The 24,653-nt window shown below is 36.8% G+C and overlaps 1 long non-coding RNA gene across 2 annotated transcripts in view; it reads right to left on the reverse strand.

Annotated features, from left to right (window-relative positions):
* Nucleotides 1-1,704: 1,704 nt before the first annotated feature.
* Nucleotides 1,705-24,653, reverse strand: part of LOC121493917 — a 35,243-nt gene continuing 12,294 nt past the window's right edge. For both annotated transcript variants that reach the window (XR_005988588.1, XR_005988586.1), the window contains exon 3: nucleotides 1,705-2,000. This is a non-coding gene — a long non-coding RNA (uncharacterized LOC121493917). The remainder of the gene's footprint in view (nucleotides 2,001-24,653) is intronic.

Consider the following 24,653-nt stretch of genomic DNA (forward strand, 5'->3'; position numbering starts at 1 on the left):
ATGTATTACTTTCAATCTCATTTCCCCAAGATACAGGTCTTCCTTTAATTACAGGGGGGTTACATCCAGATAAACTGACCATAAGTTGAAAATATTTTAAGTCAAAAATGTGTTTAAAACACCTAACACACAAGATACGATAGCTTAGCTTAATTGTGCTCAGAACATTTACATTAGCCCACAGTTAGGCAAAATCATCTAAAACAAAGCCTATTTTATAATAGAATTAAGTATCTCACATAATACACTGAATATTATACTAAGTGAAAAATAGAATAGGACTTGTAGGAGTACAGAATTATTATAAATATATTAGTTGTTTACTCTTGTGATTACAGGACTGACTTGGATCTATGGCTTGCTGCTACCGCCAAGCATCACAAGGGAGTATCATGCTGCATTTAGCTCACCTGGAAAAGATCAAAATTCAAATTCCAAATATGATTCCTATTGAGTGGGTATTGCAAAGTCAAAAAAATCTTAAATCAACCATTGTAAGTTAAGGGCTGTCTGTAGTTGTTAATACTTTAAGTATTTTTTTCTAATTTTTTTACACATTTTTAAACAAAATTGGAACCATTTTACACACATATACACACATATGTAAAAACTGCATTGTGCTCTTACAATACCTTAATATTATACCATGAATATCTTAAAATGTCATTAAATATGTTTGAAAGGTATTAATTTAAAATGTTTTAATAACAACTGGAATTATGGAACTCAAAACAAAAGAAAATTATGTGCATATTAAGAAGCCTCACCCCATTTTGATCTACCCACCTACCCACCACCATTCCCATCACCACCACCATCTTTACCACCATCACCACTGTTACTGCTACCATCACCACCAACCTCTCTGCACTTTAGAGTAACCATTTCAGTAAGTGATTCTTTTACTTTGGGGCATGCGGGGTGTTTTCAATATTTTTACCACCATAAACAGTATTTACAACAATTTTTTTACAGTATGGTCATGGCTTGGCAGAGTTTCATGACATTTTATTCACTATATTCTATTTTTCTGCCAAATACCAAAGAAGAGATCCATTAATTTGTATTTTCATGTCTCATGACCAAAATCATGAAGCTAAAGTATTCCTTAGAATTAGTCTAGTTTAGGGATCCCTGGGTGGCGCAGCGGTTTAGCGCCTGCCTTTGGCCCAGGGCGCGATCCTGGAGACCCCGGATCGAACCCCACGTCAGGCTCCCAGTGCATGGAGCCTGCTTCTCCCTCTGCCTGTGTCTCTGCCCCCCCCCCCTCTCTCTCTCTCTCTGTGACTATCATAAATAAATAAAAATTTTAAAAAAAAAGAATTAGTCTAGTTTAGTTCAATCCCCTCACTTAATGGAAGTAGGAGAGTGAAACACAGTGTGTGACTTGCCCAAGAATACATAGAGTTAGCAGGGGGACAGGGATAGAAAAAACAGGACAGTCTGGCTTCACTACCTGCTTCACCACTGCTCCCCAACCACCAAGACTGATTCTCTGGTAGGTATGACTGACTGGGATAGTATCCCCCCTTCTCCCATCAATAGTCCCATATATCACTCTTCAATCTACATGCTTGGTTGATGTAGACAACTTTCCCAGAAAGAAAGAATTCTTTTTTTTTTTAAAGATTTTATTTATTTATTCATCAGAGATACACAGAGCGCGAGAGAGAGGTGGAGACACAGGCAGAGGGAGAGGGAGAAGCAGGCTCCATGCACCGGGAGCCCGACGTGGGACTCAATCCCGGGTCTCCAGGATCCGCCCTGGGCCAAAAGCAGGCGCCAAACCGCTGTGCCACCCAGGGATCCCCCGAAAGAAAGAATTCTTAAAGTGAAAAGTGCCTGCATTTCTCTGCTAGAACATCCTGGGTGAACCATCTTCAGGGTAAACATCAGGTACGTAAATAAGTAAGAAACAAAGTGAAAACTGAGAAAATAAGAAGGGAGATGTTTCCAAAGCTTCAGCATTTCCTCTAAGTCAGGCAGCAGAATCCAGCCAGCTGCAAAGGCAAGAGACAATCTATGAAACTGGATTCCACCTAAGCTCCTTGGACATCCTCCCTTTAATTGTTCTTTTTTTTTTTTTTAAGGCAATATGGAAAATTCCCTGGGACTTAGAAGCCTTTAATTCAGCAATATGTGTCTGAGAATTTATTTCCAGATAGTATACAGATAAGTGCACAACATGTATGTAAAATGATTTTCATTGCATCCTTACTTATTATAATGAAAACTAGAAAATAAACTAAATTATATTTCCTCACTATAAGTCTTATTTGCCTCCATAGGTTCTCTCAGCCTTACCTATGCTTTAGACCCTAGTTCACTTTGCTTTCTTTACTTTAGCTATTGCCTATGGCTGACCTATTCTGCGTAGACCCATGAAAGTCCACCTGCTAAAAACGATCAGCCACATTCACAGTCTCTGGCTCTTTCTGACACTTCAAATGGAGAATTGCACTACAGAATAGATCTGGCTTGGCAAGCGGCTGCCAAAGATGCTGAGTGATGAGCCAGTGTGTGAGAGGGTAAACTTTCATGTGAGGAAAACTTTTACCAATGGAAAAGAGAAGAAAGGGAACTGGCAGTCAAATTCCTTCTCCCTTCCTTCCTCCAAAAACTGTTCTGAGGTATGATTTCGTATAGTCTTTCTGGGTATGTGTTGCATAATCAGACAAGTATACCTGTGGAGGAACAGGTCTTAAAAATTGAAGTCGTTGGGTGCCTGAGTGGCTCAGTTGGTTAAGCGTCTGCCTTCAGCTCAGGTCATGATCCCGGGCTCCTGCTCAGCAGGGAGTTTGCTTCTCTCTTGCCCTCTACTCCTCTCCCCTGCTCATGCTCTCTCTCTCTCTCAAATAAATAAATAAAATGTTTTAAAAAAATTGAAGTCATCAAGAGTAGCAACTCAAAATGATGATGTATCCCTATATTTGCTAATTTGGAAAGAGTTCCAAGTCACATTTTTGGAGGGACATTAACCCTCCAAAATGGACCTAGAAGGTATAATGCTAGGTTGTTTCTAGATAGTAAAATTTTAGACATTTCTTGTTCTATTTTTTAACCATCATGGATTATTATTACAGAGTTTTTTTTAAAGATTGATTGATTGATTGACTTAGAGAGAGAGAGAGAGAGAGAGCACAAGTGAGAAGAGGAACAGAGAGAGAGAGAGGGGGGGGGGACAAGCAGACTCTAGGCTGAGCACAGGGGCTCAATACTACAACCCTGAAATCATGACCTGAGATCATGACCTGACCTAAAACCACATATCCAGCACCCATCCAAATGAGCCACCCAGGTGCCCCTATTGTTATGGTTTTTATAAAAAGTATGCATTAAACTTGTAAAGAGAATAATTTCTGAGAGTATAATTTTTACACTAAAATGTTAACAAAATTTTCAACACTATATAATTTGTTCTAACGAATAAATTTTAAGTATAAATATCTTATCAATGTTAAGTCTACATGGAAGTAACTTTTACATGTTTAAATAAATATATAATATATAAAGCAAACCATTTTGAATGGAACTTTTATCTAATCAATGTTTTAATTAGGCTATCTACTGATAAATCACTTTACTCAGTGTCCAGTTTCAGAAATGCCATTTAATAATTGTTTATTTATAAAGAACAACAGTTCTTTCATGACAGTCAAATATTTTTGGCTTGTAGCCCTGTAGACAGACTTCACTGTACTATTTATAACTGTCCACACAAATTGGTCATAAAAGGATGGTATTTGGGATTAGTTCAGTCAGTTCCCTGCAGAATTCAATAATAAACCTGTAGCTAAACTTAGAAATGCTATTTTATTATTTACATGTGAAGTCGGCTTTTTTCCATTTATGGTATATCTGTTGATTTAAATAAGCCACTTATACTCAGTAAAGCTTTTCGTCCAAGTGTGCAACCTAAATGGAAATATTTTTAAGCCATATAAAAGCATACTAAAAAATAAAGATGCTGGGATCCCTGGGTGGCGCAGCAGTTTGGCGCCTGTCTTTGGCCCAGGGCGCGATCCTGGAGACCCGGGATCGAATCCCACATTGGGCTCCCGGTGCATGGAGCCTGCTTCTCCCTCTGCCTGTGTCTCTGCCTCTCTCTCTCTATCTCTCTCTCTCTGTGACTATCATAAATAAAATAAATAAATAAATAAATAAAATAAAATAAAAAAAAATAAAGATGCTGCCAAATTTCAGATCCAAATAAATTATGAAATAGGATTCTAAATTCAGAAATGATACTAAAGTACAGAGATAGTATGACAAAGGTTAGTTACAGAAAGAACCATAATCAACTCTGAAATATCACTTCTGGTGGAGAAGAGAAGATGAAGATTAAAAGCATTGGCTAAGTAAAAAGATGTCAACTTCTAACACACATGTCCCATGCCTGGTGAGATATGTAATTTAAAGGTTGTGTTGATAACACTGTGAAACAAGAGTAAAGAAAATAGTCATTATTTTAAACCTACACCAATGAAATTACCAGCACCCCTTATTCTCCTTCTAACTGGATGGATTCCATAGTTTCTTGCACATTTTTTCTCGCAGGTAAAGTTCTCTGAAGACCAAGGCATGTAACACATATGGTCTGTTCTGTATTGTCCTCCAGCTCCAACTCTGGCCCAATAGTGACAATACTAAGAAAATGCCCTCCATTTGCCACGGCTCTCCCCAGTCCTTCCTCACTTCTCATGCTAGGAGTTGAACTTCCAATAACTGTAAGATATATTCTTCCTCTTGCTATTACTAATATCAGTTTAGTCCCTTATAAGGACATTTTGCTGCCCTTCTGAGAGAAAAATTGTTTTTCCATAAGCATGTCAACACTTTTGTACGACCTCACGCAAAAACATGTTTCCATTTTGCTTGTCTGCACCTGGAGCCACTAGACAGCTCTCCCTAATTTTTCTTCCCATTCCACCATCTTCAGCATTTTATATGATGCTGTGTCACACACCCATCTATGCATTTAACAAGGAATTTTCAGTGTACACTGGACTCAGGCACTGTGCTCACTTCTGGAAATTTCGGGCCTCCTGGAGCTCTTCTTCTAGTGAAGGAGTGGGCATGGATCAAATTATCACCAAATGCATAATAATAAACTCTGGTAAGTGTTGTGAAGAAACGTTCCAAAAAGCTAATAGAGCATATAATGAAAATAGTGATCCATTTTTGCAGAACCAAAGGCATGTTCCAAGGAAGGCTTCCCTAAGTCAGTAACATTCATGCTGATATCCAGAGGAGTTTTCTAGGCAAAAGAAGGACTGTGCCAGGCAGAAAGAAGAGGTTGTGTCAATTCATGGTACATTCAGTGAATGAAAAAATTTTGGTGTACCAGAGCTTACATAAATTTGGAAGGTTGGAGGGTGCCTAAATTCTACAAATTCTGGCCAGGTCATGTAGGCACAAAGCCATTTACCACCATCCTCACTTTCTCTAGTATCTCAGTTCTGGAGCTGTCCCTTGTAACATGCTCCTGTGTTCTCCCTTCCAAGGGTACCACCTAAGAGGATTTACAGATACAGAACCTACAGTGTCCCAGCCAGACATCATGGTGACCATAAAATGAACTTACTCCTGCTATAGTACATTGTATGCAACTTTATAGATTATAAAGTGTAACCAGTGAGGATCCTAGGCTGGCAAGAATGAAGAGTCATTTTCACCTGCAAGCCAGGAGAGAGATGAGAAAAGAGAAGTTTCTAGAATCTGATTAGATAAATTCTGTGGAGAGCACTCGACAAAAGTTACTACCTTTGATAAATGTGTCTTGTGTATCCTTCAGATAGGCTACTGGGGAAGAAGGTGTTCAACCTCTCTCTTCTCCCACTCTCTGATCTCTTGTCACTGCTGGAACCCCACCAAAGCCATACACGTGGGTCATCTTCCCAAAACATAGAGCAGAATGGAGGATAGGCAAACGAGATTACCTAGTTGAGGTGGGTTAAAGCATAGTGCCCAGTTTCAAATCTTAGGTGAGCCATTTAGAAAGTGTGTGACCTCAGGAATGTTAGCCCATCTCCAGATACCTTGATTTCTTCATCTTTAAAATAAAAGTGACGACAATTACACGTTGGTTTGTTTCAAGGGTTCGTAAAGTGTTCAGACTAGTGCCTGACATGTGTTCAGTACCTCTAAGTGTTCTTAATATCCTCCTTTATAGGAAAAACTGAAGTTCAGACAAGGTAAGTGACTTCCTCAACCTCCTATTGTCCAAAGGGACACAATGAAAGCCAGAATCCAGGCCTTTAATCTCTGCCTTCACCTATCTCTTTCACTCTCTTCTCCAGAATTGAAAACATAACTACCAAACTGACTAAAATTTAATTCAGTAAGGTATTCTGAATCTCGTCTCTGTTCATTTTCAGAATATTCACATCTCCCTCCCCCCACATACTTTATTGAGATATAATTGACATATAACATTGTGTGAAAAAAAAAATTGTGTGACTTTAAGGTACAAAATATGTCATTTGATGCACTTATTTATTGCAATGTGATTACCACTGTAGTTTTAAGTAACATCTCTATCACATCACATAATTACCATTTCTTTTTTGTGATGAGAATATTTAAGATCTACTTTCTTACCAACTTCCAAGCACACTTCTTAAAAATTTATTAACAGAGGACAAGGAAATGTTTCTCATAATCTTTGTAACTTATGTAAATAGGAATTGGCGCCTTCCAGACAGCTTATAATTGTAGATTCTATCATGGTAAACATGAGGTTGGCAACAATATGGCCTTTCTGGACTTCTTAATGGAGACTCCCTATGTGCGATCAATTTAGGTGCATCGGTGGTGTTCTCATTTACTCAAAGAACAACTAAGGTAATTTTACATCATAGTTCACTAATTGAAGTGCCTCCTGAAGACTTAAAACTTCAAATAATTGAAGTGGGTGGAACCAACCATTTTCCCAGTCTTAATAAAAATTCTCCAAGAAATTCCTGATCTGAGGCAAGTATCCACAAGCCCCCACTAGGAAGTCCCCAGTGTGGAGGGCCTTGAGAACCCCTGGACTACATTCCTCAGTTCCACCACAAAGCAAGGGCACTCCTGCGTGGGGTATAAGAGACTACAACAAAAATTATATGTCAACAAATTGAACAACCTAGAATAAATGGGAAAATTTCTAGAAACACACAATCTCCCAAAAGTGAATTAGGAAGAAATAGAAAATCTGAAGAGACCAATTAATAGTAACAAAATTGAACTGAATTCACAGGTGAATCCTACCAAACATTTAAAGAAGAATTAATACCTATTCTTAAACTATTCCCCCCCACAAAAAAAGAAAGAAAGAAAGAAAGAGAGAGAGAAAGAAAGAAAGAAAAAGAGGAACTAAAGCTTTCTAATTCATTTGAAAAGGCCAGCATGGTGATCCCTGGGTGGCTCAGCGGTTTAGCACCTGCCTTCCGCCCAGGGCTGATCCTGGAGTCTCGGGATCGAGTCCCACATCAGGCTCCCTGCATGGAGGCTGCTTCTCCCTCTGCCTGTGTCTCTGCCTCTCTCTCTCTCTCTCTCTGTGTGTCTCTCATGAATAAATAGAATCTTTAAAAAAAAACAGAATTTAATGTTAATGTTAATGAAATGTTAATGAAAAGGCCAGCATTATCCTGATATTAAACGCAAGGACACTACAAAAAAGAAAACTACAGGCCAATATCTCTGATGAACATAAATGGAAAAGTCCTCAATAAAATATTAGCAAACTGTATTCAACAATACATTAAAAGGATCATTCCTCGTGATCAAGTGGAATTTATTTCAGGGAAGCAAGGATGGTTTAGTATTCATAGGCAACTGATACATTATTGAACACTACATCTGAAACTAATGACATACTATATGTTGGCTAATTGAATTTATATTAAAAAATAAAAATAAAAAATTCACAAATCAATCAAAGTGATACACATTAACAAAACAAAAAATAACATATGATCCTCTCGATAGATGCAAAAAAAAAAGCATTTGAGAAAATTCAACATTTTTTCATGATAAAAACTCTCAACAAAGAGTGTTTAAAGGGAACACACCAGGGATCCCTGGGTGGCACAGCGGTTTGGCGCCTGTCTTTGGCCAGGGCGCGATCCTGGAGACCTGGGATTGAATCCCACGTCGGGCTCCCGGTCCATGGAGCCTGCTTCTCCCTCTGCCTGTGTCTCTGCCTCTCTCTCTATCTCTCTGTGACTATCATAAATAAATAAAAATTTAAAAAAAAATAAAGGGAACACACCCCAAAATAAGGATGACATGTGAAAGACTCTTAACTAATATCAAATTCAACTGTGAAAAAAAATGGGAATTTTTCCTGCAAGATTGGGAACAAGACAAGGATGTTCACTATCACCATAGCACTGGTAGTCCTACCCACAGCACTCAGACAAGAAAAAGAAATAAGTGGCATCCATATTGGTAAGGAAGAAGTAAAACTGTCACTATTTACAGATGACATGATACTATTTATAGAAAACCCTAAATGCATCACCAGAAAACCATTAAAAATGAAAAATGAATTCAGTAAGGTCACAGGATACAAAATTAATATACAGAAGTCTGTTGCATTTCTATACACTAATAACAAAGTTGCAGAAAGAGAAATTAAGAAATCAACTCCATTTACAATTGCACCAAAAAGAATAAAATAACTAGGAATAAATTTAACTAAGAAGGTGAAAGGCCTGCACTGAAAACTATAAAACATTGATGAAGGAAATGAAAGGTGATGCAAACAAATGGAAATATTCTCATGCTCATGGATTGGAAGAGCCAATATTATTAAAATGTCCATCCTAAAAGCCCAAGTGTCCATCAACTGATAAATGGATAAAGAAGAGGTTGTGTGGGATGCCTGGGTAGCTCAGTGGTTGAGTGTCTGCCTTTGGCTCAGAGTGTGATCCTGGGGTCCAGGGATTGAGTCCCAAGTCCTGCATCAGGCTCCCCACAGGAAGCCTGCTTCTCCCTCTGCCTGTGTCTCTGCCTCTTTCTGTGTGTGTCTCTCATGAAAAAATGAATACAATCTTTTAAAAAAAGAAGAGATTGTGTGTATGTGAGTGTATTAGAATATTACTCAGCCATCACAAAGAATGAAATCTTGCCATTTATAAAAACGTGCATGAAGTCCCAATAGTTCATTTTTGCTTTTGTTTCTTTTGCCTTCGTGGATGTATCTTGCAAGAAGTTACTGTGGCCGAGTTCAAAAAGGGTGTTGCCTGTGTTCTCCTCTAGGATTTTGATGGAATCTTGTCTCACATTTAGATCTTTCATCCATTTTGAGTTTATCTTTGTGTATGGTGAAAGAGAGTGGTCCAGTTTCATTCTTCTGCATGTGGATGTCCAATTTTCCCAGCACCATTTATTGAAGAGACTGTCTTTCTTCCAATGGAGAGTCTTTCCTCCTTTATCGAATATTAGTTGACCATAAAGTTGAGGGTCCACTTCTGGATTCTCTATTCTGTTCCACTGATCTATGTGTCTGTTTTTGTGCCAGTACCACACTGTCTTGATGACCACAGCTTTGCAGTTCAACCTGAAATCCAGCATTGTGATGCCCCCAGCTATGGTTTTCTTTTTTAAAATTCCCCTGGCTATTCGGGGTCTTTTCTGATTCCACACAAATCTTAAAATAATTTGTTCTAACTCTCTGAAGAAAGTCCATGGTATTTTGATAGGGATTGCATTAAATGTGTAAATTACCCTGGGTAACATTGACATTTTCACAATATTAATTCTGCCAATCCATGAGCATGGAATATTTTTCCATCTCTTTGTGTCTTCCTCAAATTCTTTCAGAAGTGTTCTATAGTTTTTAGGGTATAGATCCTTTACCTCTTTGGTTAGGTTTATTCCTAGGTATCTTATGCTTTTGGGTGCAATTGTAAATGGGACTGACTACTTAATTTCTCTTTCTTCAGTCTCATTGTTAGTGTACATAAATGCCACTGACTTCTGGGCATTGATTTTGTATCCTGCCATGCTGCCAAATTGCTGTATGAGTTCTAGCAATCTTGGGGTGGAGGCTTTTGGGTTTTCTATGTAGAGTATTATGTCATTGGCGAAGAGGGAGAGTTTGACTTCTTCTTTGCCAATTTGAATGCCTCTAATGTCTTTTTGTTGTCTGATTTCTGAGGCTAGGACTTCCAGTACTATGTTGAATAGCAGTGGTGAGAGTGGACATCCCTGTCTTGTTCCTGATCTTAGGGGAAAGGCTCCCAGTGCTTCCCCATTGAGAATTATATTTGCTGTGGGATTTTCATAGATGGCTTTTAAGATGTGGAGGAATGTTCCCTCTATCCCTACACTCTGAAGAGTTTTGACCAGGAATGGATGCTGTATTTTGTCAAATGCTTTCTCTGCATCTAATGAGAGGATCATATCATTCTTAGTTTTTTTCTTGCTGATATGATGAATCACGTTGATTGTTTTACGAGTGTTGATCCAGCCTTGTGTCCCAGGAATAAATCCTACTTGGTCATGGTGAATAATTTCATCAAGATAAGAAGCTTTTGCACAGCAAAGGATACAGTCAACAAAACTAAAAGACAACCTACAGAATGGGAGAAGATATTTGCAAATGACATATCAGATAAAGGGCTAGTTTCCAAGATCTATAAAGAACTCATTAAACTCAACACCAAAGAAACAAACAATCCAATTATGAAATGGGCAAAAGACATGAAAAGAAATCTCACAGAGGAAGACATGGACATGGCCAACACACACACGAGAAAATGCTCTGCATCACTTGCCATCAGGGAAATACAAATCAAAACCACAATGAGATACCACCTCACACCAGTGAGAATGGGGAAAATGAACAAGGCACGAAACCACAAATGTTGGAGAGGATGCAGAGAAAAGGGAACCCTCTTACACTGTTGGTGGGAATGTGAAATGGTGCAGCCACTCTGGAAAACTTGTGGAGGTTCCTCAAAGAGTTAAAAATAGACCTGCCCTATGACCCAGCAATTGCACTGTTGGGGATTTACCCCAAAGATACAGATGTAATGAAACGCTGGGACACCTGCACCCCGATGGTTATAGCAGCAATGTCCACAATAGCCAAACTGTGGAAGGAGCCTCGGTGTCCATCAAAAGATGAATGGATAAAGAAGACGTGGTTTATGTATACAATGGAATATTACTCAGCCATTAGAAATGACAAATACCCACCATTTGCTTCAATGTGGATGGAACTGGAGGGTATTATGCTGAGTGAAATAAGTCAATCGGAGAAAGACAAACATTATATGTTCTCATTCATTTGGGGAATATAAATAATAGTGAAAGGGAATAGAAGGGAAGGGAGAAGAAATGGGTAGGAAATATCAGAAAGGGAGATAGAACATAAAGACTCCTAACTCTGGGAAATGAACTAGGGGTGGTGGAAGGGGAGGAGGGCAGGGGGTGGGGGTGAATGGGTGACGGGCACTGAGGGGGGCACTTGACGGTATGAGCACTGGGTGTTATTCTGTATGTTGGCAAATTGAACACCAATAAAAAATAAATTTATTATTAAAAAAATAAATAAATAATAAAAACGTGCATGGAGCTATAGAGTATCAGGCTAAGTGAAATACGTCAATCAGAGAAAAAAAAGAAAGAAAGAAATCAGAGAAAGACAAATAACATACGATTTTACTCATACGTGGAATTTAAGAAACAAAATATATGTACATGGCAGGGTAAAGAGGGCAAACCATGAAACAGACTCTTAACTATAGAAAACAAATTGGAGGATGTGTTAAATAGGTAATGAGTATTAAGGAAGGCACTTGTGGTGAGCACTGAGTGTTGTTTGCATGTGATGAATCATTAAATAATTTACAATTGAAAATATTACACTGTATGTTAACTAACTTGAACTTAAATTAAAACTTCAAAAAAATAAAATGTCCATATACCCAAAGCCATCTACCACTTCAACGCAATCCCTACCAAAATACCAGTAGTATTTTTTACAGACTAGAACAAAAAAATCTTAAAATTTATATAGAACCACAAGGTTCCCAAATAACCAAAGCAATCTTGAGAAAGAAAAACACAGATGGAGGCATCACAATCCCAGACTTCAAGATATAATACAAAGCTATAGTCATCAAAACAGTATAGTACTGGTGCACACACACACACACACACACACACACACACACACACAAAGACACATGGATCAGTGGAACAGAAGAGGGAGCCCAGAAATAAACCAAAACTTACATGGTCAATTAATCTATGACAAAGGAGGCAAGAATATACTGTAGGGAAAAGACAGTCTCCTCAATATATTGTGTTGGGAAAACTGGATAGCTACATGCAAAAGAATGAAACTAGACCACTTTGTTACAATACACACACACAAAAATAAACTCAAAATGAATTAAAGAACTAAATGTGATATCTGAAGCCATAAAACTCCTAGAAAATAACATAGGAAGTAATCTCTTCAACATCAGCCCTAACAACATTTTTCTAGATATATCTCCTCGGGTAAGCAAAACAAAAGCAAAAATAAACTATTAGGACTATACCAAAGTAAAAAGCTTTAGCACAGTAAAGAAAACCATCAACAAAATGAAAAGGCAGCCTATTGAATGGGGAAGATATTTGCAAATGATATATCCAAAAGGATTAACATCCAAAATAAACAACTTATACAACTCAGCACCAAAAAGGAAAATAATCTGATTTTTAAATGAGCAGAAGACCTGAATAGACATTTTTCCAAAGAAGACATCCAGATGGCTAACAAACACATGAAAAGATGCTCAACATTACTCATTATCAGGAAAATGCAAATCAGAACTGTCATACACCTGCTGGTGGGAATATAAAATAGTGCAGCCACTTTAGAAAACAACCTACCAGTTCCTCCAATGATTATACATAAATTTACCATATGACCCAGAAATTCTACCTCTAAGTAAATACCAAAAATGAAAACATCTGTTCACACAAAAACTTGTAAATGAATGTTTATAGCATCATTATTTGCAATAGCCAAAAGTTGTAAGCAACTCAAGTGTCTATCAATGGGCAGATGGATAAACAAAATATGGCATATTCACACAATGAAATGTATGGAATATTATTCAGCCATAAAAAGGAATAAAGTGTTGATACATGCTACAACATAGATGAATCTTGAAAACACTATGCTCCATGAAAGAAGCCAGTCACACACACACACACACTCACACACACACACACACACCATATGATTTCATTCATACGAAAGTCCAGAATAGGGAAATCTACAGAAATAGAAAGTAGATTAATGGTTGCCTAGGGCTGGAGGAGAGGGATATGGGAGATAGGGGTGATAGCTAAAGGACATGGAATTTCTTTTTGAGGTGATGAAAATGTTTTAAAACTGACTCTGGTGATGGTTGCATGTATTTGTGAATATACTAAAAATCATTACATTTCACACTTTGATTAAGTAGCTAAGTTGTACAGTATGTTAATTATATCAATAAGGCTTTTTAAAAACTTCATACAGTTATTTTGTTTTGAATGTAATAATTATAATATCTGATATATTTGTGGTTTCTTTCTTCATTCATGAAACTATTTTGTTGCCTATTTGTTCGTCTTCATCCATTGGCTAATATTTGGTTGCTCTTTATCCCTAGAAATCCTGATCCATTAAATGAGGCACGCTTTCCTCCATAAATTATTTCCATTTGTTTTTGCCAATAGTCCAAGGATACTATTAACCTGGGACTAATTTGGCTCCCTTTAGGATCTCCTGCTTAATCCAAGAGTCTCAGGTTTCTCTCCCCTACTCTATGCAGACCCAAGATTTGGTCTGGTTTCTTTTTTTTTTAATTTTTATTTATTTATGATAGTCACACAGGAGAGAGAGAGAGGCAGAGACATAGGCAGAGGGAGAAGCAGGCTCCATGCACCAGGAGCCCGATGTGGGATTCGATCCCGGGTCTCCAGGATCGCGCCCTGGGCCAAAGGCAGGCACTAAACCGCTGTGCCACCCAGGGATCCCTTGGTCTGGTTTCAATGCTGATATTTGCATTTGATGCAGCCTCACTTCATGTATCTGCTCATAATTCACTTCTCTCAAGTTTATTTATTTGAGTTGAGCTCATAGGCCTGGAGATTTCCCTTAACTTCTAAGCCCAGAAATGGAATAAAATTTGAGCCTTATGCAGGATCTAATTGTTTTATAGTAGGGGTCTTTGCAGAATGTAGATGACCATACTGCCCAAAATGGAAGTCTCTTACGCAGGGTTATTTTTTTTAACATCAGTATTCATAGGAAAATTGTTTTATTGAATAGGATTAATTTGACCCACTATTCCTCCCTTTTTTTCCTAGCACTTATGAATATCAGGAATGGCAGACTGGTCTTCTTCCCAAAGGAAAGCATCAAGGCATTTAGTTAATAGATGCTAAATGACACACATAGTAAATATAAAGTATGTATATACAAATCAAGGTACTTGGTCAGAGCTATATGCAGAACTTTTTAGAAATATAACTACTAGTGTTCCACTCATGGCAAGTCTGTTTCAATAGGTCTTTCCATCAGTTCACCAACTCCATCTGCTTTGCTAGCTAGGTACTCATCACCCAAACCAAAGATGGAATTATCTCCATTAATAGTTTAGTAAAAAATATTTATTAAAAGATTATCATGAAGAGGGTATTGCATAAGTACTTTACTTGGATTATCTCATGTATTTATCATCACAGCCTTACAAGGGATGTATTGATATTATTCTCACTTTACACAGACCCACAACTATATGGTCAACTAATATTTGACAAAGAATATCCAGGGGTAAAAAGACGGTCTTTTCAACAAATGGTGTTGGGAAAACTAGACAGATACATACGGAAGAATTAAACTGGATCACTTTCTTATACCATACACAAAAATAAATTCAAAATGGATGAAAGATCTAAATGTGTGATACAAAACCATCAAAATCCAAAAAGAGGCAGCAACCTCTTTGATCTCAGTGGTAGCAACTTCTTACTAGACATGTCTCCAAAGGCAAGAGAAACAAAAGCAAACATGAGCTAATGGTATTTCATCAAGATAAAAAGCTTCTGCACAGTGAGGGAAACAATCAACAAAACTAAAAGGCAGCCTATGGAATGGGAGGAGATATCTGCAAATGACATATCTGATAAAGGGTTAGTATCCAAAATCTATAAAGAACTTATCAAACTCAACACCCAAAAAAACCCCAAATAATCCAGCTAAGAAATGGGCAGAAGACATGAATAGACATTTTTCCAAAGAAGACATTCAAATAGCCACCAGACACATGAGAAGATGCTCGTTATCATGCATCATCAAGGAAATATAAATCAAAACCACAATGAGATACCACCTCACACCTGTCAGAATAGCTAAAATAACAACTCAGAAAACAATAGGTAATGGTGAGGATGTGGAGAAAGGGGAACCTTCTTACATTGTTGGTGGGAATGCAAACTGGTGCAGCCACTTTGGAGAACAGTATGTAGGTTCCTCAAAAAGTTAAAAATAGAACTACCCTATGACCAAGCAGTTGCACTACTAGGTATTTACCCAAATTATACAAAAATACAGATTCAAATAGATACATGCACCCTATTTATAGCAGCATTATCAACAATAGCCAAACTATGGGGAGTGTCCAAATGTCCATCAACTGATGAATGGATAAAGAAGATGTACTATAAATGAATATATATTTGAATATTACTCAGCCATCAAAAAGAATGAAATCTTGCCATTGGTAACAATGTGGATGGAGCTAGAATGTATTATGTTAAGCAAAATAAGTCAGAGAAAGACAAACACCATATGATCACTCATATGTGAAATTCAAGGAACCAAACATATGAACATAGAAGAAGGGAAGAAAAAAAGGGAGGCAAACCATTAGAGACTCTTAACTATAGAGAACAAACTGAAGGCTTCTGGAGGGGAAAGTGGGAGGGGGACAGGCTAAATGGATGATGGATACTGAGGAGGGCACTTATTGTGTTGAGCACTGGGTGCTATATGTAAGTGATGAATCACTAAATTCCATTCCTGAAACCAATATTATATTATATGTTAACTAAATAGAATTTAAATAAAAATTTGAAAAAAATTATTCCCACTTTACAGATGAGGTAGATTCCAAGAGGTTAAGTAACTTGATAAATGTATTAGCAGGGGTAAAAGCTAGAGACCCAACAGAGACCCAGTAATAATTCAGGGGTTTATTTCTCACAATACAATCTGGGGTCAGCATAGCAAATTGACAGGCGAACTTTGTTCCATGTGGTCATTCAGAAACCCAGTTCCTTCCAATGTATTTCTTTACCATCTCCTAGTACTTTTCCCTCATCTGCAGGCTCAAAACTTATCTGTGAGAAAGACAAAAAAAGAGTCTAGAGAAGGCATGCTTACTGTCTGAAGACCTCAGCGAGGATGGGACACACATATCTTCTCCAATTCCACTGAGTCACATAGCCACACTTAACTATAAGGGATTCTGGGAAAGGGCATGAAGACCTATACTTGAATATAATACCATCAGTAGTGAAAAGGTGGAGAATGGATTTTTGTGAACAGTCTCTGATGAAATCAATATTAAGAAACTGCCCCCTTTCTTTTCTTTTCTTTTCTTTTCTTTTCTTTTCTTTTCTTTTCTTTTCTTTTCTTTTCTTTTTGAAACTGTCCCTTTCATCTAAGAAACCCTCATCTCCCATTTGGACTAATTACCTGATATCCCTATTTCTACTCTAAATCACTGTATTGTGTTCCTCATACAAAGTCAGAGTAGTTTATTATGAATATGTCAGATTGTATTGTTTCTCTACTTAAAATCTCTTATCTGATCTAGAATGAAATCCAAAGTCTTTACCATTGCTGACAAGCCCCACCCAATGTTGCTTCTTTTTTTAAAATTTTTATTTATTTATTTTGTATATTTTTTATTAGAGTTCAATTTGCCAACATATAGCATAACACCCAGTGCTCACCCATCAAGTGCCCCCCAATGTTGCTTCTGACCACTGCTCAGGCTTCATTTTTCTTTCTTCCCATTGCTTACCCCTTACCATGGCTCCAGTCCCAGCAGTCATTTTGCTTTTTCTTAAGCAGATCAAGCAAGCTACCACCTCTGAGCTTTTGCATCTACTGTTATAATAAGAAGCCAGCAAAATCAACTCAGGAGGAAGAGTACTGTGGGCAGAGGAAAGGTCTAGAACAATTAGGGTAAAAAGTGAAACTGACATGTCCAATGAACCAAAGATGTTCGATGTGAACATAGCAAGAGAGAGAAGTGGAGAAGGCAGTAGGTGGTGAGAGTGGAGAGTTGGCAGGAGCTAGTCCTGTAGGGCTTCATATGCAGGGTAAGGAGTATAAATTTTACCATAATACAATGAGGGGAAGTACTTGAAGGTTTTTAAACAGGAGAATGACATTATTGGATTTAATTTATAAAATAATTGTTCATGTTTATGTGTAGACAGTAGCCACAAATCTGGAGGCAGGAAGACAAGTAGGATGTTTTGCATTTACCCACCCAAATGTCTCTGCCTACTCTCAACTAGTTTTTTACTTACCAACTTAAGTTCTCTGCACCATTGTCTATTCATTTTCCCCAAGTATAAACTCTTCCCCTAATGAATGATTGAATAAATGAAAGAATGAATGAATTTGTATCTTAACATTAATGTATTGTAGGAGCTACTATTCATTAAGCATTCAGTGAGTACTAAAAAAAATACATAAGGCTCAATACTCTGCTGTACAGAGTATTTGTACATATAGTACAAATTTGTTCTTAGTACAAATATGACCAAGTCACTCTCCTGGCTTTTTACAAGTTTTTAGTTTAAAACACCAGCAAGAAGTGTTAAGTGCTATAAAGGAGTTACAAAGTAGTATCTATGAAGACTTCAAAAGAATGGATGACCACTTTCAGGTGGAGATATCACAAAAGATGTTGTATTTGAATAGAGTAAGGCTTGAATAGGCATAAATATTCAGGAAGGGTATTTAGGTCTATGAAAATAAATTATGAATCTTGGAGCAGAAAAAAACACTAAAAGTCATTTAGTCCAAAACTGAGTTTCCACAAGTATTTCAAATTATTTTATAGCCAAAAAAGTACCCTTTCAACTTCATGCTTTCCTGCTACATCTTAAATGTAATTTCGTAATGAGACCCCAAAATTAACGAGCCATAAAATTCTGGTGTAAATCTTCAGGTCTTGGTGGGGCCAGTAATAAAAATACAAAATAACAGATAGGCTTGGAAGATAAACTGTCATCTAGATCATTTGTTAGTGTCTTCTGTTATCCATTCCATATTTCTGGTGCTTCTCTATCCTTCTCTTTAATTAAAATATGCAATCTACTTTCATGTTAGTACGAACTAACTTCTGCTTGTCTTGGAAGCTAAGCTTAGTCAATAATAAATGTGTACTTTGGAATTTTGTCTATTTGAACATTCACAAACTGGTGCTAGCTTTTGAAAACCTCAGAAATTTTAGATTGACTCATATAAAGCAAAATCGTTATAATATTCACTAGAGAGAAGAAAACAACTGATTAAAACTCAGAGTTGACAAAATAAATAGAGTATCTTCAGAAAAGATTAGTGAGTTGGTATCATCATGGCTCCTTAACATTGGACTTGAACATCAACTGATAATAAGTATTTATACTTAACATTCACATGAAGGTCGTGTCTACAAACTTTAACAGTTTCATGATACTTCCAAATAAAGATACTTTAATTTATCTCTCAATTTTCACTGCTTAATGCAGTAGCATGCTATAGTATCCCTTATAGATCAAGGATGCATACACTTTCAGGCTGGAGGATTAGGCAAAAAGGTCATTATAATTCTGTGTCCAGTCTGGGTTCGCAAAAAGCCCTTGGCTTTTGCTTTGTAGACAGCAAAAATTAAATCAATAAGTATTCCAAGGGCAATATTTTATACCTTGCACTATATCAATAACAACGGATATTCGGGAAAAGGTATAATCTCTACAGTTAGGAAATGTACATACTTGTTAGAAAGTATATTTGTGTATCTATATAGTATGAGAAAGAGCAAAGGTGAAAGAGAAAAATGGAAGCAAAATATAGACAGCATTTGTACTACAGACATTAGAAAAGAAGTTAACTAGACAGAAATTAGAGAAGGATTCATGGGCCTTCAACAAGGGTGGGATTTGTGAATTATATTTATTTTTTTATGATTGCTTTAATGAAGTATTTTTCTTTTTGCTGTTGTCTTAATGTTCTTGAGGTTTTTCTTTTCTTTCTTTCTTTTTTAATTTAAATTTGATTTGCAATCATATAGTATAACACCTAGTGCTCATCTATCTCATCAAGTGCCCTCCTTAGTGACTGTCATCGTATGAATTGCATTTTAAAAAGAAAAAGTATTCCAGATAAAGAGAATGGCACAAGCAAAGACTCCAAGGAATTCTCTCTTTCCTTTATTAATCCATTCAATAATCATTTAATACATAATTAATTCACACCAGGGCAAATAATTAGTATCTTCAAAGATTAGCTGAAAGGTGAAATTATGTTCCTCATGTTTATGGGAATTATTTAGGAGTCATTCAGTATTCCAACACAATATCTATTCTGTAATCAGCTTTTGCTAAATATTAATTAAAAGGTTGAGGTTTCTGCAACTTTCCCCAGGCATGTATTTTTTAATACCTTCTATCCAGTTCACCCATATTTTCATATCTATCATGGGATTATTTTCCACCTGCTGCTCTTGCAGCTCACAGTAGTTAGGAGGTCACCAGAGGCACCTAATAGAAACTCAGCCAAGGTGCGTAGGTTGATGAAATTCAGCAATTGAAGATACAAAAGCAAAGCTGCCCAAGAGCTAAGTAAAGGATCATCATGATTTAGAGCAGCCAAATACCACTGTCATCTGGCAGCAAAGGCACTGCCTTCTGGGAAAAATAGGGACAGTGACCTGTTTGCCAGAACTAAATGAACATATACAGTCATACTCCTTTCCCCACCCTGAACCCTGACAGTTTAGGCTCACATCCATTTTAATGCAAGGACAGCACCAGAGAACATTATGAAGTAGATTTTTGATCTTCAGTGCCCTATTACCCTCTTCTTTAGTTCTCCTTTAGAGGCTCTTTCTCTGTCCATTTATTTGTTTCTTCAGACCCAGCTACAGTTTTTCCAGAGTCCCTTCCCCAAAATGGGTGGACTTTCCTTTTGCCTACAAGAAGGCTTGCCATCATTACTAGAGAAAATCATAGGTTTCTTGTATTCATCATAATCTACTTTGACAGGAAAATAGAAGTTATATTCTCTCTTCCTACACTGAAATTTATACCTACTTGTACCTTCATATTCGTTAATATCTTTCCTACCTTTTCAACATGGAATTGTGATTAAGAGCAGGTTAGACTAGGTTCAAAGCCCAGCTCCACCACGTACCAGCAACGTGATCTTGGCTTATTTAGGTTTGTAACTGTTGTCCTCAGTTTTCTCAAGAGTAAAATGGGGTAATTTTAGAACCCACTTCATTGGGTTGTTGTGAACTTGTAAAGTAAAGCCACTAACCATTATTGTGATCAATAAAACAAGCTCTAAATTTATTTATTTGCCAGGCAAGGGCACATACATATGTGTAGAAGTTCACAGGGAAGGGGGTAAATAAAGGGGCAGTTGGATTTCCCCGCAGTAATACTAATAAAGGATAAAAAGTTTGTTCTCTGGATAAGGAAGAATGAGCCCATAGATCTATATAAGTCCCATTTTTCATTAGCCAATAAAGAATCTTCAGTTAGTTTTAACAGGGTTCTACCATTCAAGCTGACACAAAGTTCTTAGTCATTTTTCCTGTTTCAGTTGGTTAGAATCAGCTGTGGTGAACCAGTTTTGGTATTTCCTAAGCAAGTGATATTATAAGTGGGAATATATCCTTATTTGGGAGATTATTTAATCCATGTGAAGCATTTAGAACACTGCCTGGCATATAATAAACCCTCAATAAATATTAACATTTATTTATTTATTTATTTAGATTTTTATTTATTTATTCATGAGAGACACAAAGAGAGAGAGAGGCACAGGCACAGGCACAGGCAGAGGGAGAAGCAGGTTCCATGCAGGGAGCCTGATGTGGGACTCGATCACAGGATCCAGGATCACAGGATCACGCCCTGGGCTGAAGGCAGGCACTAAACCGCTGAGCCACCCAGGGATCCCAACTTTTATTATTTATTACGAAAATGTTTTTAATCATATTGTTTTCACCATATCAGTGATTTTACTCCTGAATTCTGACCTCACTCCCTAATGGATCACTCCTGACAACCTTCAAATACATTCTAGAACCTCTATATAAAACCCCTCTCTTTCACTTAGTGAAGAAAAGATGGAACCTTAAATTCAATGATGAAAAGAGATTTATTTTATAAATGGCTTTGGGAAGCCAAGTAGCCATCTACAAATAAAACTAAAGTTGTATCAATACTTCCAATTTAAACCAGTAAAATTTACTATTGTATCAAATATTTCAGTTGAAATAATAAAATTATAAATATGTTATAAGAAAAGCTTATTTATGAGCTTTAGCTAATCCTGCCAGGGCACCTACTGTGCAGAGAGCCCCAAGAGCCCCAGTTCATACCCTGCCTCACCTCCAGCAGTTCTACCAAGGCATGCTCTGTGTGGAGGGCCGCAGAATACCTTAGCTTACACCCAATTCACTTGAGCTTCAGCTTTCCTGTCAAGATATCCTTCATGAGGCCTGAGAATCCTGGTCTGACACCCACTTCAGCTTTAGCTGTTCTGATAGGGTGCCTACTATGTGGAAAACCCTAGCCCCCTGGCTTGCTAACACATCATCTGTCCTGCCAGGGCATTCTCTTCATAGAGCCTCAGGATCACACTGACCGGTAACCACTTCAACTCTGACCACCCCCCCCATCAGTGCAGAAAGAGCATGGAGTGTCCCATGACCTCCAGTCATGACAGCCACAGCTCCAGTCAGCCAGCAAAAGTCCACCAGACACACACCGTCCACTAGGGAATGAGTCAAGCAAAACAGAAGAATATGCTCCAAATGAAAGAAAACAAAAATCTCAGAAAAAATAACTAAGTGAAACTGAGATAAGCAATACACCTAATAAAGAGTTTAAAGTAATGATGATGGGGGATCCCTGGGTGGCGCAGTGGTTTGGCGCCTGCCTTTGGCCCAGGGCGCGATCCTGGAGACCCGGGATCGAATCCCACGTCGGGCTCCCGGTGCATGGAGCCTGCTTCTCCCTCTGCCTGTGTCTCTGCCTCTCTCTCTCTCTCTCTCTCTCTCTCTCTCTGTGACTATCATAAATAAATAAAAATTTAAAAAAATAAAGTAATGATGATGAAGATGCTCACTGGAATGAATAAAAGAGTGGAGGAACTCAGTGAGATGTTCAACAAAGAGATAGTAAATATAAAAAAGAACCAATCGGAGTTGAAGAATACAATAACTGAAATGGAAAATACACTCGAGGAAATCGATGGTAGATTGATGCAGAGGAATGAATCAGTGAATTGGAAGACAACATAATAGCACTCATGCTGAGAAGCAAAGTAAAAGAGAGAGAGAGAAAACTTTAAAAAATGAGCATAGGTTAACTTTTTACACAATATTCATAGGTGATAAGGGTCTCAGGAGGAGGAGAAAGGGAAAGAAGCAGAAAACTTATTTGAATAAATAGCTGAAAACTTCCCTAACATAGGAAAAAAAAAACCAAACAGATATCCAGGTTCAGGAGCATAGAGAGTTCCAAATAAGATGAACCCAAGGAATTTCACACCATGACACATAAGAATTAAAATATCAAGGGTCGAATATCAAAATAGAATGTTAAAGGCAGCAAGAAAGAAGCAAAAAGTTGTGTACAAGAGAAAACCCATAAGGCTATCCACTCATTTCTTAACAGAAATTTGCAGGACAGAAAAAAGTGGCATGATATATTCAGAGTGCTGAAAGGAAAAACCTAAACCAAGAATACTCTATTTTTAAAGATAATCAGTCAGAATTGAAGGAAAGATCATTTCCCATACAAATAAGAGTTAAAGGAGTTCATTACCATTAAATCAGTCTTAAAAGAAATGTTTTTGTTTTGTTTTTTGGTTTTTTTTTTTTCTGAAAGACTTATTTTTTAATCCAGGGCACAGCCTTTCATAATAAATAAGAAGTACTTACTAAATGTCCTTTGAATTAATGAATAAAGTAATATTATTTTAACTAAGCATAGACTATATTATTTTATTTTGTGAGAAAGTGGGACCTTTTTACAAAGAGAAGGTCTGAATAGTTCTTTTCCTTTTGGTTTTGGTAAGATAGTATTTTACCTAACAGGGCATATCTGGAGTCCATTTTTTTCCAGCAATAACTCTAAAAGTATCTTTTTAAAAAATAAGATATTCTCCTTCATGTCTTAAGAAAGGGTCAAGGAATTTATCATTTAAAACTTTGATTAGTATTTTGAGTGTTTTGTGTACTTTAAATTGGGAGGACCAAAATACATTTGCCAAAGTTATAATAGCAGGAGTGGAAATAACAAGTCTTAGAAATTGAAACATAATGTTTACTGAAGAAGTGAACAACAACAACAAAAAAGAACTAAACACCTTACAAGAAATATTAAGAGGACTACTTTAAGTGGAAAGGAAAAGGCCATAGTTTGAAAATTATTAATAAAAAGATGAAAATATGATAACATATATATAAAAATGGAGGGGTACAAAATAACTGTTTTATACAGTGTGTTCAAAATTAAATGACAATCAAATTAACATAAACTGCTATATATTTAGGATGTTATATATGAACCTTGTGCTAAGCCATGAATCTTTTATGACAAAGGTATGAAACTACAATTCAATCCAAAGTAATTTTTTTAAACTGGAAAAAACAATAACATGTGAAAGTTCAACAACATACTACTAAACAATCCATGGATCAATGAAAAAATCAAGGAAGAAATTTTAGACATAAATGGAGAAGAATGAAAATGAAAAAGAATAGTCCAAAATCTTTAGAACTCAGTAAAAGCATTTCTAACAGAGAAACTTATAGCAATACAGACCTCAAGAAAAAAAGAAAAGGCTCAAATAAACAATCTAACATTACATCTAAAGGAACTAGAAAAGAACAAACAAAGCTCAAGGGGTATAGAAAAAGGAAATAATAAAGACCAAAGCAGAAATAAATGAAATGGAGACTAAAAAAAAAACAATAGAAAAGATCAGTGAAACGAGAACTTTGGTTCTTTGAAAGGTCAAGAAAACTGGTAAACCTTTAGCTAGATTTATCAAGAAAAAAAGAGAAGATCTAAATAAACAAAATCAGAAACAAAAGAAAAGTAACAGCCACTACTACAGAAATTTAAAGGATTATAAAAAACTACTATGAAAAGTTATATGCCCAAAAATTGGACAACCAAGAAGAAATGGATAAATTCCTAGATACATAAAATCTTTCAAAATTGAATGAGGAAGAAATAGAAAATCTAAACAGATCAGTTATTAATAAAAATAATAATAAATTGGTAATAAAAAAAACTCTCAACAAATCAAAGCCTAGGACAATATGGATTCACAGGTAAATTCTACCAAATATTTGAAGAAGAATCAA

This window comes from Vulpes lagopus, chromosome 1 (assembly GCF_018345385.1).
Source record: "Vulpes lagopus strain Blue_001 chromosome 1, ASM1834538v1, whole genome shotgun sequence".
Taxonomy (NCBI): domain Eukaryota; kingdom Metazoa; phylum Chordata; class Mammalia; order Carnivora; family Canidae; genus Vulpes; species Vulpes lagopus.